At 45.6% G+C, this 14,703-nt stretch overlaps 1 pseudogene; it reads left to right on the forward strand.

The window, feature by feature from the left end:
• The first annotated feature begins 8,412 nt into the window (after nt 1-8,412).
• On the forward strand, nt 8,413-9,654 carry LOC119803345 (annotated as a pseudogene).
• Nucleotides 9,655-14,703: the final 5,049 nt, after the last annotated feature.

The raw sequence follows: 14,703 nt of genomic DNA on the forward strand, positions 1-14,703 counted from the left end.
ATAATCGATTATGTATTGATAACTGGAGAGATGTAAGTTAGGGCTCAAAAGCCATCAAGGTGGAGGAACTATGGCAAACATATCAGGTATTTCATTTGGCCTCCTGAAAACTTACACCCTAAGAAACAGCCTAAACAGAAGATGAACTCTCATTGTACACTGAAATCCACTCTTGAACCAGCTCACTGTCAGACTACATTTAAGTGTGCTTACTACCAAAAGCAAAAATATTCCCTAAATGAAGGGACAGTATTTATATCTTCAAATGATCGTCATAATTTTCTGCTGTGCACTGTCTATTATTTAGTTCCAAATGGCAGTACAACATGAGGAAACAGCTAAAAACCCACAGGAAAATAAACAGTAGAAATACTAGTGACCTGGTACAAATCTGGTTTATTACACTTGTTTAAAAAGGGCGCTTGGGACCAGTGAGATGGTTCGGCAAGTAACCTTTGCTGCCTCCCTGTGACCACTGTGGCATATGTGCATGCGCACACATATAAACAAATAAATGCAATCAAAAGGTGTGAAATGAAAATATTAAATGAATATCTAAGTAAATTAACTACATAATGAAGCAAATAAATGTGATAGATGCACTCTAGACGGAAAACCACATGTTGACTAGCACCTCATACAAAATTAACTGAGCAGGCTAAGACGTGTTGGAGAAGGCCACTTGTTTTTCTCAGCCCCCCAGAACCAAAATAATCACACAGAAACTGTATTAATTAAATCACTGCTTGGTCCATTAGCTCTAGCTTCTTACTGACTAACTCTTATATTAATTTAACCTATTTCTATTAATCCGTATATCACCACGTGGCAGTGGCTTACCGGGTAAAATTCCCAGTGTCTATCTCTGGCAGCTCCCTGGCTTCTCTCTGATTCTGCCTTTCTTTCTCCCAGCATTCAGTTCTGTCTTCCCCGCCTACCTAAATTCTGCCCTGCTATAGGTCCAAAGCAGTTTCTTTATTCAGTAATGGTAATCACAGCACACAGAGGGAAATCCTACATCAAAGAAGAGGGAGTCTGTGACCCACCAATAAGAGCACAGGGGTTAATAAAGTAGACCTCAGGATGACAGGGATGGCAGCGAGTGGGGAGTGAACTGTGCTCAAACACGCAGTGAGAAAACACATGTGAGACGTCTGGGGGTAACCTCTAATATAGGAGCCATCTGAAAATACACAAACGACTTGCCAAAGCTGGCAAAACTCTTGACAATATCCAGAGGAGGAAAAATACACAAGCTAAGCAGAGGAACAAAAATAAGCACCTTTCATCAGAGTTATAAAAACTAAAAGACTATCACATGTCCCTCAGTTGTCAAAGATTCTGTGTCCAGTAAAATTAACATTCAAATTTAAGGGTAAAATTAGTATAGTCTACTCAAATCCATACAAAATTTGAGACATTCCTGTAGGACCTGTATTAAGTGGACATTCATGCTTTTCAGTAGAGAAAAGGGCTGCATGGCAAACATGAATCTATGAGAGTCATAAACAGCAAGAATATAAATAAATATAAAACATTTTCTCTTTAAACTTTTCTTCAGATCCTTTGTTTTATGAACTGAAATTGGAGCAAAGTAGAAGCTAGGAGACTAGAAAGTGGCCTTGGGGAACATGCTAAGGGAAGAGGTAGTATATTATAAAGTCGGGAGGTGAGATTCTGGGGGTGCAAAGGCTTAAACAGGGAGGAGAGAGTAGGGTTATAGAGGAAACAGGAGCTGGGCAGGGGGTCAACGAACCCAAAAGAAGGAAGCGTGAAAAGCCGTATGCAAGCTACTATCTCACAAGCCAACTTAAAATAAATAAATAAATAAGTAAGTAAATAAATAAATAAATAAATGGAAAGATAGTAGACATTATGAGCTGAAGAAGAGGGAGAAATGCAGAGGGTAAAAGGTCAAGCTGGACCAGGGAATGGAGAAGCAAATGGGACATTAATCAAAAGTAAGGCTCCGTGGGAAGACCTTATAGAAATCCACTAATTAGGAAGCTAATTTCAAAATACAACTTTAAAAATAGTTTCAATGGAATTATTCTGCATGGAAGGGAAACACTACATTCTACAGATAGGAGATATTAAATGAAAATCACAATGCAAGGTATGGGATACTTTCCTAGAAGTTATTGGTCAGTGAGTCCCCACAGGTCTCTGAAACAGCATAGGCCATTGCTTTGCTTTGGTTACATACCATAGCTACATGATAAAAACCCTACAGCTGAAGGCATCACATACTCTGGCTGCAGAATATTGAGGAATCGATCTCAACCAAGAAGGAACCCTCCTCTCCGCTGGCTACCTTTCACAGTGTCAGAAGGTGTGACACAGGCCACGAGGGAAAAGTGATAGCAATAGGCTTGCTGAGTGCTGGGCCCTAATGCTACCATTCTGCCCCACCAAGCCAAGTGTTCTCTTGGTAGAGGCAATGACTGTTGTGGAGCAACTAACCGCATTCTGAATGAACTTGAGACCTGCTGGGGGGGAGGGGCGGGCATTCGGGAAGCCATAGACCCCAGGATAGAACCTGCTACTGCTTTGCTAAATGACCATGCTGTTGAATTGCCTTCTACGTATTTATGGTTATTTCCACAGACAGGCTGCTCTTGGTTTTGGTCAGAGCTGCTTCTTTCTGAAGTGAGGGGCAGTCCGTGGAGGGATGCTTAAGGGGACAAGGTGCTGGGAAGAAGAAATTGTGCGCTCAGCCCTAAATGGCAAATCGATGTCAACGTCCCTGAAGCCAAGGCTTGGTTAATTCACATCTCAGACAAGGAGGAAGGAAGAATGTAAGAGCCAAAGGATGGGGAAACACGCCATGAAACTGTCTCCTATAAATGACACCCTACACTATCATAATAGCAGTCTCAAGGGTAACAGGATTTCTCTAGGTGTAGAAAGTAGGAGGAACCTTTATTGTGGAAGTTTATATAAGACTGTGCCAGTCCCACCATTAAATTATTTCTCCCGCAGCTTCTTTCTCCCAGACTAGTCAACACTAATCTTGGAGCCCACAAAGCTCTGTACTCCCATCTTTACTTTGCAGCAGATGGCACCGGGCATTCACAGAGATGACTGTAACATCCAACGGAAGCAGTCTCGTCGATTCTTGTCATCGGCCGTGGAACTCACTGTATGTCTGCGCTCAGAAAGAGGACATGTCTGCTCCTTCTCATCCCCTTCACTGTCTGTTCTATGCCGAGTTGGAAATTAATGCTTTGATTCTAGGTCCCCTGCCTTGCTCCTCTCCTCTCTCAGACCAAGAACTCTTTCTCAAGATCTTGAGGTAAATATTTCCAGATTTAAAAAAAAAAAAAAAAACAAACAACAACAAAAAAAACCCTCGTTTCCTGGCTCTGACTTCAGATTAAAAGCATCAGTGCATGTGAACCACCACTGTATAGAAAATAAGAACAAAGGTAGTGGAACTAAATTAAAAACCTTCACAAAAGAAGTACAGTCAAAGTTCTCAACTGTCATCAACACTGCAGATGGCCTTGTTTTTTGCTTCTTGATCAGAGCCTTATATAAGATCTCTGAGTGCATCCTAGTTCTTCCACAACCATGTGGCTATTTCAGACTGAATGCTGCCCTATTTCTGTGTTTACTGTCACATATTTACACAGGTGCCACGTGTCACAATTCTACCTGGATACATCACAATTCCGTCTGGATACGTCACAACTCCGTCTGGATACGTCACAATTCCGTCTGGATATGTCACAATTCTGTCTGGATACGTCACAATTCTGTCTGGATACGTCACAATTCTACCTGGATATGCTGTCAGTGGACCAAAGCCTTCAGTTAGCCCCAGTTCTCCCAGGACCCCCACGAGTTCCTAAGAGGAGCTCTTGTGTTACCCTCATCTCATTACCATAGCAATCCAGAAATAAAGCTCAGCCTCTTCAGCCAGCTCCGATAGAAACAGAGTTCAACACACAGAGTGTGGATTTTGCTGAATAGATGATGGTCAAAGAGCAAGCTTCTTAAAACCCTATCTGGGGTCTGTAGAGATGGATAATTGGCTAAGGGCACTTGCTGCTCGTCCAGAGGATTTGAACTTACTTCCTAGCATCATGTTGGGCAACTCAAAACCACTTATAATCTCAGATCCAGGAGATTTGAAGTGTTCTTTTGGTCTCTGCAGGCACACACACACACACACACACACACACACACACACACAGCATGCATTCATGCAAGTACATACATACATACACATATGGCATACATTCATGCAAGTATATACACACACACGTAAAGAGGTTTAAAAAAAATCTTTAACCTCTGTACTCAGCTTACACTCTTCAGTCTTTTCTGGTCACCCACCACTGAGAGGACTCTACTGGCTCTTATCTTAAACAACCCTGACTTCCTGTCTGTCTATAATTCCCTTTGTTCTTACTCCTACATCCATTAGGAAACTCAGACCCCTTGGGTTTCACTTTCTACCTCCAAGGTAGTTTTTCAGAAAAATATGATTTCTTCTATAGAAAAATATGTAAGAATTTGAATCCATATTAATTTGTGGAATTGACAAGACTTCCTTCTATAGCCCAGGCTGGTCCTGAACTAGGTTGCTCTCAAACTTACAATATCCTTGCCTCAACTTTCCTAGAGCCTGGGATACAAGTGATCTTTCATTTGTTTGTTTGCTTGTTTGCTTGGGTAGGTGTTGGTTAGTTAGTCGATGGTCTATTTTTGAGACAAGGTCTCACTATATAGTCTTGCTTGGACTGGAACTCACTATGTAGACTGGGCTGGTCTCGAACTCATAGAGAGCTGTCTGCCTCTAAAAAGCAGGGGTTAAAGGTGTCCGCCAGCACATGCCACACTGCCTTTCATTCTTCAATGGGAGGCTGGGAATGAGACTGAGAATGTGGCTCTTGGAACAATGACAGACCACTTGTTTTGAAATTACATGATTTTTCCCTTTTTTTTCTTGTATGCTGAATTTGGGGACACATCTTTCATCTTCTGATCAGCATCTACTAAAGCTACCCCCAAATAATTTTTGGTCCCCTGATTCACTGCCTTAGAAACTTAGTTTGAGACTTAAGAGAAAAACACAAAACACTAAATGATGTTACAAATGTAACTTAAATATAAGCTCAATAAATAAATGACAGGCAGCCTGGATTCATCCAGCTCTTGAAAACAGCTTGGACAACTTTACCACAGAACAAAGTCAATACTGGTGTGTCATTCTGGTAGAAAGAACACTGGATCCAAGCTAATTATGTGACCTTGAACAAACTACTTAACATCAGGACCTCAGGTTCCTGAGGGACATTCTCCTTTCTCTGATTAACTCCAAGGACTACTTAAAGGATAAAATGAGATCATGTACAAGAAAACACTCTGGGAGGAGGAGAAGACAAATAGCTCTCTGCAAGGGATAGGAATTATTTCAAAGTCCTGCTTGGGTCTGGGAAATATCAATCTTCTGCATGTTACCAGTCCGCTAGTGAGGTGGCCTGTGGAGTTTTTCAAGAAGCCTGTAGCATCCAAGTTAGGCAGCTCATTGCTCAGGCCGAAGAGCCAGAGAGGGGAATTCTTGATTCAGATCAGCATCTGCTTGTGATTAAGACTCAAGAGGAGTGAGCCTGAACTTCATGAGGGCAGCAGTGCTAGCTACAGAATTCTTCCTACCAGCAGATCCCATCCTTTTAAAGTGGATATGAAAGGTAAACATGAAACTATTCTGCAGTTTCAAGACGGGGTGGGGGGGGGGAGAAAGGAGGAGAGAAGAGAGAGAGAAACAACAGGCAGAAGCCAACATGAAGGAAAAGTCCCTACACAATAACCACTACATTAAGCTCATAAGAGCTTGCTTGTTCTCTGCTAACTGCAAAACATAGCTGCAGAGTGGGCCTCCCTGGCTCCCTCTCTTAACATGCTCCTCCTTTAAAGTTCAAGTTTGGTCAGTTTGGATCCCTGGCAAAAAAAAATATATAAATCAGAACAAAACAAAACAAAAAAAATTTTACCAAAATTCACTATTCGTTTGATCTGTGCCAAGGATCTGACCATAGGCAAAGTAGATGTGTTTGTTCCAACTCTGAAGTCATCTTAGACCTTGAGCACAGACTGAAGATCTGTGCCAGACTGAAGAATGGCAACCTGGAGGTGTCCAAGTGGGTTAGATGAGCAAGGAGTTCTGAGAAAGGCTGGGGAAGCGCTGAGACGAGACTGGGGGGGGGGGGGTCTCCGTAGGGCTGTTCCATGAGAATGTGCAATTTCCATCGTACAGGGGGAGCTCAACTTGTCCTTGGAGTAAAAGCCTGAGGGAGCATCTGTTTAAAAAACATAAAAGGCAGCTAGGCTCGACACCGAAGGTAGGTCAGACTTTGCTAAGCAGTCTATAGATTTTATCCGAAGGTACAGGGGTGAAAAAACATAATGTCCTGCACCAGGAGAAAAGCCTGGGTTTTGTGGGGAACATTCAGAGGCTCTCCGAAGAGTCAGCTATGGGAACAGGTTGGCTGAGTTAGCTCCAGCCTTCTAGAAGCATGAGAATCAAATGTGGGGAGACCTGTGACTGTTCAAAACCATGGAGTGAGTAGCTAAAACAGAGGCAAAACTTCCTGTAAGAGAGAGAGATTTAAGGACAATCTTGTACAAGAGTGCTGCTCCAGTCGGCAGAACGCTGGGCCTGTGCAACCAGCCTCTGGCCAAAGGAAAAGCTTCAGGCATTTTTGTTTGGTTAGATGAGCGATTGCATTCCATTAGAAAATAACCACCTTGTAAAATAAGTCACCACGAGCCATTCCATCTAGCTTCCAGAAACTAGCTCTTTGGGGAATCCAATAGACTAAGAATCTAATGGCCGTGAGAGGGACTTAGTAAGGAGCTAAGTTCTAGCTCCCAGCTTTGCCAGGTCCATGCTATGGTGGGATTTTAGAGGGGACATTTATCTTATAGAAGCCTGCAAGGTATAAATGGGGAGCAAGAAAGATGATCTCTAGGGTCTCTTCCAGTTGTAGCAGAGTCTACTATTTCAGTTAGGCATTGAAAATAGCTAAAGAAGTCTGGAAGGCTATACATCAGAACGTTACCAGAGGGTCCCTCCAGGGAGGAGGATTTGGGCTGGGGCTTGCACAATTGGAAAGAAAACCATCGGAGAACATTTCCAGTAAGGGAAAATACAGAGGGAGAAGCAATTTTTTTAAATGAACCATTAAGCCAGGAAAAGTTCCAGTAAGATATAAAATAATAAAGTATAGAAGTTCAGATATCAAAAGGCTGCTTGTAGTTGGAGTCAATGAAGGGTTTTGGAGGAGCCAGCGACGGTGATCTGGCTTCCTTACTTTTGCCCTTGCCCGGCTGGGCAGCCCAGGGCACAGCCATGAGAACGTATTCCATTCCATCTAAATCCTGACCCTTCAGGGACCCACCCTCCTTGCCTAGTGACAAAGGAGTGGAAGTGTGGCTGCCCAGAGACCCATCTCTTAACTCGGCAAGTAGTACATAGTCAGGTTTTCTGGTCCTGTGTGAAGGAAGGCAGACGGGTTGGCCCTGCACTCACTGTGCTGTTTTCCCTGGCGATTCCGGCATTGCCGGTGCTGTTTTCTGTTTCACCTTGACTCTCCTCTGCCATCGCCAGCTCCTAGGGCTGCAGATTAGTCATCGGAGCTGTTGTAAAACTCAGAGGAGCCTACTCAGTTGACCAGATGCTCACTCTACAAGCATGAGGACCTGGACTCGGTCCCCAGAACCCATGTGTAAAAACAAAATCAGAGCGTGTTGGTCCATACCCCCAGCACTGGAGAAGCTGAAATAGATGGATCTCTTGGTCTTGCTGGCCAGCCAGGCTGGCATAACCAGGGAGTGCCAGGACAACGAGGGACCCTATTTCAAAAAACAGGGTGGATGGAGAATCTGTTTTCAGGAGTTTTTTGTAATTATCAGTGACCCTGTCAACGGAACCCCCAAACTTATCCTTTATTTCTGGGGGAAGACCTGGCTGACGCTGTATGGGTAATGGGTTTTCCAGTTGGTTGCCCTTCAAATCATTGTCACAGATTGTCAGAGTTCCCATGGAAAGTGCAAAGCCTAGGTTGATCGTTGATCAAAGGAGGTCACAGTAAGTTCACTATTGGAGGAGCCAAGGGAAATTCTGACATTTTAAAGAAAAAGCAGAATAAACAGCATTGTAGCATAAATAACGCGTCCAGTGTCTACGTCCAGACTCAAAGCGTGGTTCTCACTTTCCTTGTCCAAACTCTCACTTCTACCGTCTAAGACACACAGACTGCAAAGAAATTAAAGTCTCAGGAACCAAAAGAATAAAGAGTCGGCCTCACTGCATTACTTACCTCGACTTTTAGCTATCGGGAACAATGGTAACCGGGGCCAGGTGTCTGCTCAGTCACCCTCGCCTTCTAATCCGTAGCTGCCATGCGTGAGTGCATCTCCATCCACGTTGGCCAGGCTGATGTCCAGATCAGCAATGCCTGCTGGGAACTCTACTGCCTGGAACATGGCATCCAGCCCGATGACCAGATGCCAAGTGACAAGACCATTGGGGGAGGAGCTGACGCCTTCAACACCTTCTTCAGTGAGACAGGTGCTGACAAGCATGTGCCCCAGGCAGTGTTCGTAGACCTGGAACCCACAGTTATTGATAAAGTTTGCACTGGTACCTAGCGCCAGCTCTTCTACCCTGAGCAGCTCATCACAGGCAAGAAAGATGCTGCCAGTAACTACGCCTGTGGCCACTACATCATTGGCAAGGAGATCATTGACCTTGTCTTGGACAGAATTCGCTGACTGGCTGACCAGTGCACAGGTCTTCAGGGCTTCTTGGTTTTCCACAGCTTTGGTGGGGGAACTTTCTTTCTCATTGTCCCACCTCTACTTCCTGCCTGTTTTCCCGGACTATACTTCCTGCTTGGCTACTGGCCAATCAGCGTTTATTTAAAATACAAGTGACAGGGAGCAGACCATTGTCCCACAGCATAACCTTAACCACCTGATTAGCCAGATCGTGTCCTCCATCACTGCTTCCCTCAGATCTGATGGAGCCCTGAATGTTGACCTGACAGAATTCCAGACCAACCTGGTGCCCTACGTTCGCATCCACTTCCCTCTGGCCACATAAGCCCCGGTCATCTCCGCTGAGAAGCCTAATGTGAGCAGCTTTCTGTAGCCGAGATCACCAATGCCTGCTTTGAGCCAGCCAACCAGATGGTGAAATGCGGCCCTCGCCATGGTAAATACATGGCTTGCTGCCTGCTGTACCGTGGTGATGTGGTTCCCAAAGATGTCAATGCTGCCATTGCCACCATCAAGACCAAGTGCAGCATCCAGTTTGTGGACTGGTGCCCCACTGGCTTCAAGGTTGGCATTAATTACCAGCCTCCCACTGTGGTACCTGGTGGAGACCTGGCCAAGGTTCAGAGAGCTGTGTGCACACTGAGCAACACCACCGCCATCACTGAGGCCTGGGCTCGCCTAGATCACAAGTTTGAGCTGATGTATGCCAAGCGTGCCTTTGTGCACTGGTATGTGGGTGAGGACATGGGGGAGGGGGAGTTCTCGGAGGCACGTGAAGACATGGGTGCCCTAGAGAAAAACTATGAGGAGGTTGGTGTGGATTCTGTTGAAGGAGAGGGTGGGGGAAAAGGAGAGGAATACTGATCTGTTCTTCCAGCCCCTGGATCATGTCAAACTCCCAGAACTTCAGCTTCAACTTTAGCTGACAGTCACTGATGCTTCATGTTAACATCATTCTGTGATCATGTCTTTTCCATGTGTCCCTGTATGGTTTATTTCCATGATGTCTCAAAGTAAAAGCTTTAAGAAAAAAAGAATAAAGAGTCAAGCATAGTCACACACAACTGTAATTCCAGCCAGAGAGGGGAGGCAGGAAAACGGGGATCTTGAGGCCCTCCCAGGCTACAGAGAAAGACCTTGTATTAAAAACTAAATAAAGAAGTACAAGAACAAGCAGACAAACTAAACAAGGAAATGTTCAGATTAACAAGATCAGCCAGGACCTGGGCAGGCAGTCGTGGTTTTGCTAAGTTGGAAGGATAAAGAGTGAAGATAGCACAGGAATGTGAAACATCCTCTTATTCCCCTGGTACTGAGTGCTGATCTAAATCAGTCCCTGCCAGACTTTACTTCTTATCTTTTGGTTAAGGAATTATGATTACCCCACAAATATCATGTGGGTGCAGGAGCGTGGTAATGACAACCGAGTAAGCTTTTATGATATCTTTCAGATGGACAATTTTCACACTCCCCACCACACAAACACACACACACACACAAACACACACCACCCCCCCACACTCCCACTCACCCCCAGCTCCAATACCCACACACACACCCCAACACCCCCCTACACACACACACCCACAAACCACACGCACCCCACATGCACACCCACACACACCCACACACCCCACATTTAAAACACAAAAAAAAATCTTCACACCCCAACACCCCCCAACACCCACACCCATACACACACATCCTACATACCCACCCACACACACACCCTCACTCCCCCCACACATACCCACACACATCCTACACACACCCCCACCCCCACACACATCCCAAAAACCTCCACACCCCTTACCCCCACAGTCCCCAGACACCCCCACCCCCCCACAGATACCCCACCAAACACACACACCACACATCCCACACACACACATACACCACACACACCCCCCACACACCCCCACACCCCCCACAACACACACCCCACACACCAGCCCCACACACCCCCATCCCTCACCCCCCACACACATCCCCAAAACCCCCACACTCTCACCCCCACACCCCTCCAGACACCCCCACCCCCCCAGAACCACACACACACCACATACCTCCCCCCCCACACACCCTCCCCCCACCTCCCATAATCCCTGCCCGAACACACAACATCACCAAACACGCACACACACCCACGCAAGGGCACATTCCACGCCCACACAGACTCCCTCACTCCCCCCACACCACCGCCACACACACACACACACCACACCACACAACACACCCTCATTCAGCTCCGCCTCACACCCAACCTCGACTTCCGCGTGTTCCCACCCCACACACACCACAAACACTGCTGACCACACACAGCCGCCCTCACTCCTCGTAGCCCATCACACACCACACCCACTACCTCCAACCCAACACACAATCAATGTACCCTCACTCCCCCCCACACACCCCACACACACCCCACACACACACCACACACACACACACCCTCACTCCCCCCCACACACACCCCACACACAAACACACCCACACATCCACACACACCACACACACATCCACCCACACACACCCTACATTTAAAACACACACACACACAAATCTTAAAAACAAAACAAAAGACCTAGATAGAGAAGACTTCTGGACGTTTTGTTCTTGATAAGGAAAAGGGCATAAAAGTGAGGTTTCTGCTTAGGTGTACTTTTTTTCCTGGGTGTTTTGTTTTGTTTTGAGACAATATTTCTCTGTGCAGCTCTGGCTGTCCTGGAACTTGCTGTACAGACCAGGCTGGCCTCAAACTCAGAGATCCACCTGCCTCTGCCTCCCAAGTGCGGGGGTTAAAGGTGTGCACAACCACCACCGGCTTGGGTCTACTTTTAAACCAATTTAAAACTGTTTAGTCTGGAGCCGTAACTCCATGCTAGGACCCTGGTCTACCAGGCAGAAGGTCCCGTGAGGAAGGAAGTATAAAGGAGAGATTTATTCATCTCTATACATGTATGTATCTGGTGCAAACACTGTCTCCAATCAATGGAAATCAATTCACTGGGAACAGTGCATCTCTACCGGAAGTGAGGGTGGCACCAGAAACACCGTTTTCCAAGGTCTAACTATTTGGAAAGAACCCAAGAAGCATGGAAAAGGATGGTAGAACAAGTAGAACAATATGTCCACAAAGATGGCGTGCCCGTGACCTACTTGAGTTGACTATGCCCCTTTTATAATACGGTATCTCACAGCCCCAGAAGGGAGACAAGAATATAATCAAGGTCAGCTTTCTGCTCCACGCCAATACCATCTCTTTCCACAGGCTTGCCGGACAAAGGGCAACATGGCTCAGAAGCATTAACTGTGTAGCCTAGCACATGCAGGATTTACAAGTTCAAGCAGTTTTGATACCACTGAAGGGGAGATGCCACAAATCACACATGGCTGAAAGATGTCCTTCTCTGACTTGCTGTTCCTTTTCACAGAGACACCAAACCCACAGAAGCAGAAAGAAATGAACGGGTTTTGTATAACCACGGCCTTTTCCTAGAGCTGAGTTATTTGTTCTCAGAAATTTAAACCACTTCATTTTGCCCAAATAGGCCAAGAAGTTCACAGGTAGAGCGAGCCAGAGTCTGGTTTGGTTCTAGGAGCCAAAACACGAGTCTACCCATTTGAGCTGACTAGACAAATAGACAAAAGAAATACTAAATTTATAAATGTGCGTGCGTACGTGCTGGGCCACGCGCTCTCGCACATGTGAACACGGGGTTGACAGAAAGAATGAGTATTTTCACTGGCTTCTTTTCCACTTGGCTCTTCTCTACCATTGGAAGCATCAGCAGTGCTAGATCCTAACGGACTTTGTCTACCTCATTTCGTGAGAAGCAAACAGAAGTCATAGAACACTTGGCTATGTCCACGGCCTTTCACGAGCTTTCTGCCCCTCCCTTCAAAGCCTCCCTTTTCCACACTCAAATATGATCCAAGATTCGGTGTGGTATGGAACATAAAGGGGGAAAGTTATTACTCATTTAGTCGGTAAGTCACCGACCTTCCAAATATTTACAATGAACTTCTCTAGGCACTGTGGCACACGGGAGCCAATAAGCAAGAACAGCAGGATGTATAAGGCTTTACGTTCTAAAGTTGGGATAAAACAATTTGTTAGTAGGAGAAGACCCTTTTCAAAGAGTAGAATACATGTGTGTGCGCGCGCGTGCGTGTGTGTGTGTGTGTGTGTGTGTGTGTGTGTGTGTGTGTGTAGATATAGGGGTGCATAAATACAGATCTAGACATCTTACACATAGGGATTTTCTTTCTGTATGCTACACAGAAGTATTTTGCATATGGATTTAGACAGAACAGTGACGTGGGTGGCCTCTCCGTTCCCGCTTCCCTGCATTCCTGCAGCTTTCATCTGTTTAAGGCTCATTTTGCCTACAGTCACTGTGGCTCAGTGCCTCTTCACTCAGCTGTCCATGGTGGGCTTTGCAAACTCTTCTCCCCCCACCCTCCACTCTCCTGAATCTACAGCTGTCCGACATGACCACCCCAGCACTCATTCTGGCTAGAGCCGTAGGTGTTGGTGGATGACCAGCAGACAGGGTTTTGGGCTGGCTATGTGCTCTAGACCTGAGTTTGACAGCTGTGTGGAATCCTGGTTCTGGCACCTTGGCATTAAGCGACTGAACTTGACTTCTGTCTAGCTCAGTTTCTTTTAGGTGAGATAAGATAAGAAAGGGCAGTGACTCAAGCCCTACTCCAGCTAACCTACAATGCCTTAATATTAGCCTCAACGTGATTTTACATGGCGCAAATAAAGAAAAATGGGGCTGAGGGTATGGCTCAGTGGGTAAAGGGCTTATGTACAAGCATGAGGACCTGAATAGAGGATGCGAGGCAGTGGAGGCACCTGAGGGGGACCCGGGCTTCTTGTCACACTCAGGTTACAAATCTTGAAAGTTACTGTAGAATTGCACGGTCACAGGGACTGGAGCGATGGCCTTAGGTCAGCAGTTCTCAACCTTCCTGATGCTGCAACCCTCAAACAGAGTCCTCCATGTTGTGGTGACCCGCTATGGAAAATTACTTTAACTAAGCAAAGATGTATTGCATTTTTTTACACTGCAGAATATTACTTTAACCCGTGTAAAGGTGTGTTACTTTTGCTCATGCTGCATTTGCTTAACAATGTAAGGATGTGTGTAAAGATGGGCTGCGTCTGCTTCGCCTTGCCTGCCTAAGGTACCTGACTGGTCTAAGAAAAAGCTGAATGGTCAGTCAGTAGGTAGATGAAGGAGAGCAGGGGCTGGCAGGCAGAGAGAATAAATAGGAGGGGGAAAGTAGGCTCCAGGAGAAAAAGGAAGAATGAGCAACACGCCTGGGACAAGAAGCTAGGCAGATGCCAGACAGACAGACATAGAGAAGCAGTCAAAGTCAGATATACAGACTGAGAAAGATAATAAGACCCAAGGCAAAAGGTAGATAAAATAAACAGGTTAATCTGAGTTAAAAGATCTAGCCAGAAGGGAGGCTAAGCTAGGCCGAGCATTCAAAACTAATAATAAGTCTCCATGTTATGATTTGGGAGCTGCTTGGTGGCCCAAAAGAAAAAGCCTGGTAGAGACCCACAAACCCGAAACCATTTTCATTAATACTTCATAACTATAATTTTGCTAGTTATGACTCATAATGTAAATACCTGTTATGCAGGATGTTTGATGTATGAAGCCCGACCCACAGGTTTAGAACTGCTGGCTTCATGGATTAAAACACTTGCAGGGGAGGCCTGGCAACATAAAACCAATACCTGGAATCCACCAAAAGCTGGAACAAGAAAAACAACTACACAATGCTCCCTCTGACCTCCACATGCCCAGAGGCTATGGTATACCACTGCCCTCTCTCCCTCTCCCCTCCCCACACAGAATAATAGTAATAAAATTTAAAATTTTAGCAACT

Source organism: Arvicola amphibius, chromosome 17, assembly GCF_903992535.2.
Source record: "Arvicola amphibius chromosome 17, mArvAmp1.2, whole genome shotgun sequence".
NCBI classification, from domain to species: domain Eukaryota; kingdom Metazoa; phylum Chordata; class Mammalia; order Rodentia; family Cricetidae; genus Arvicola; species Arvicola amphibius.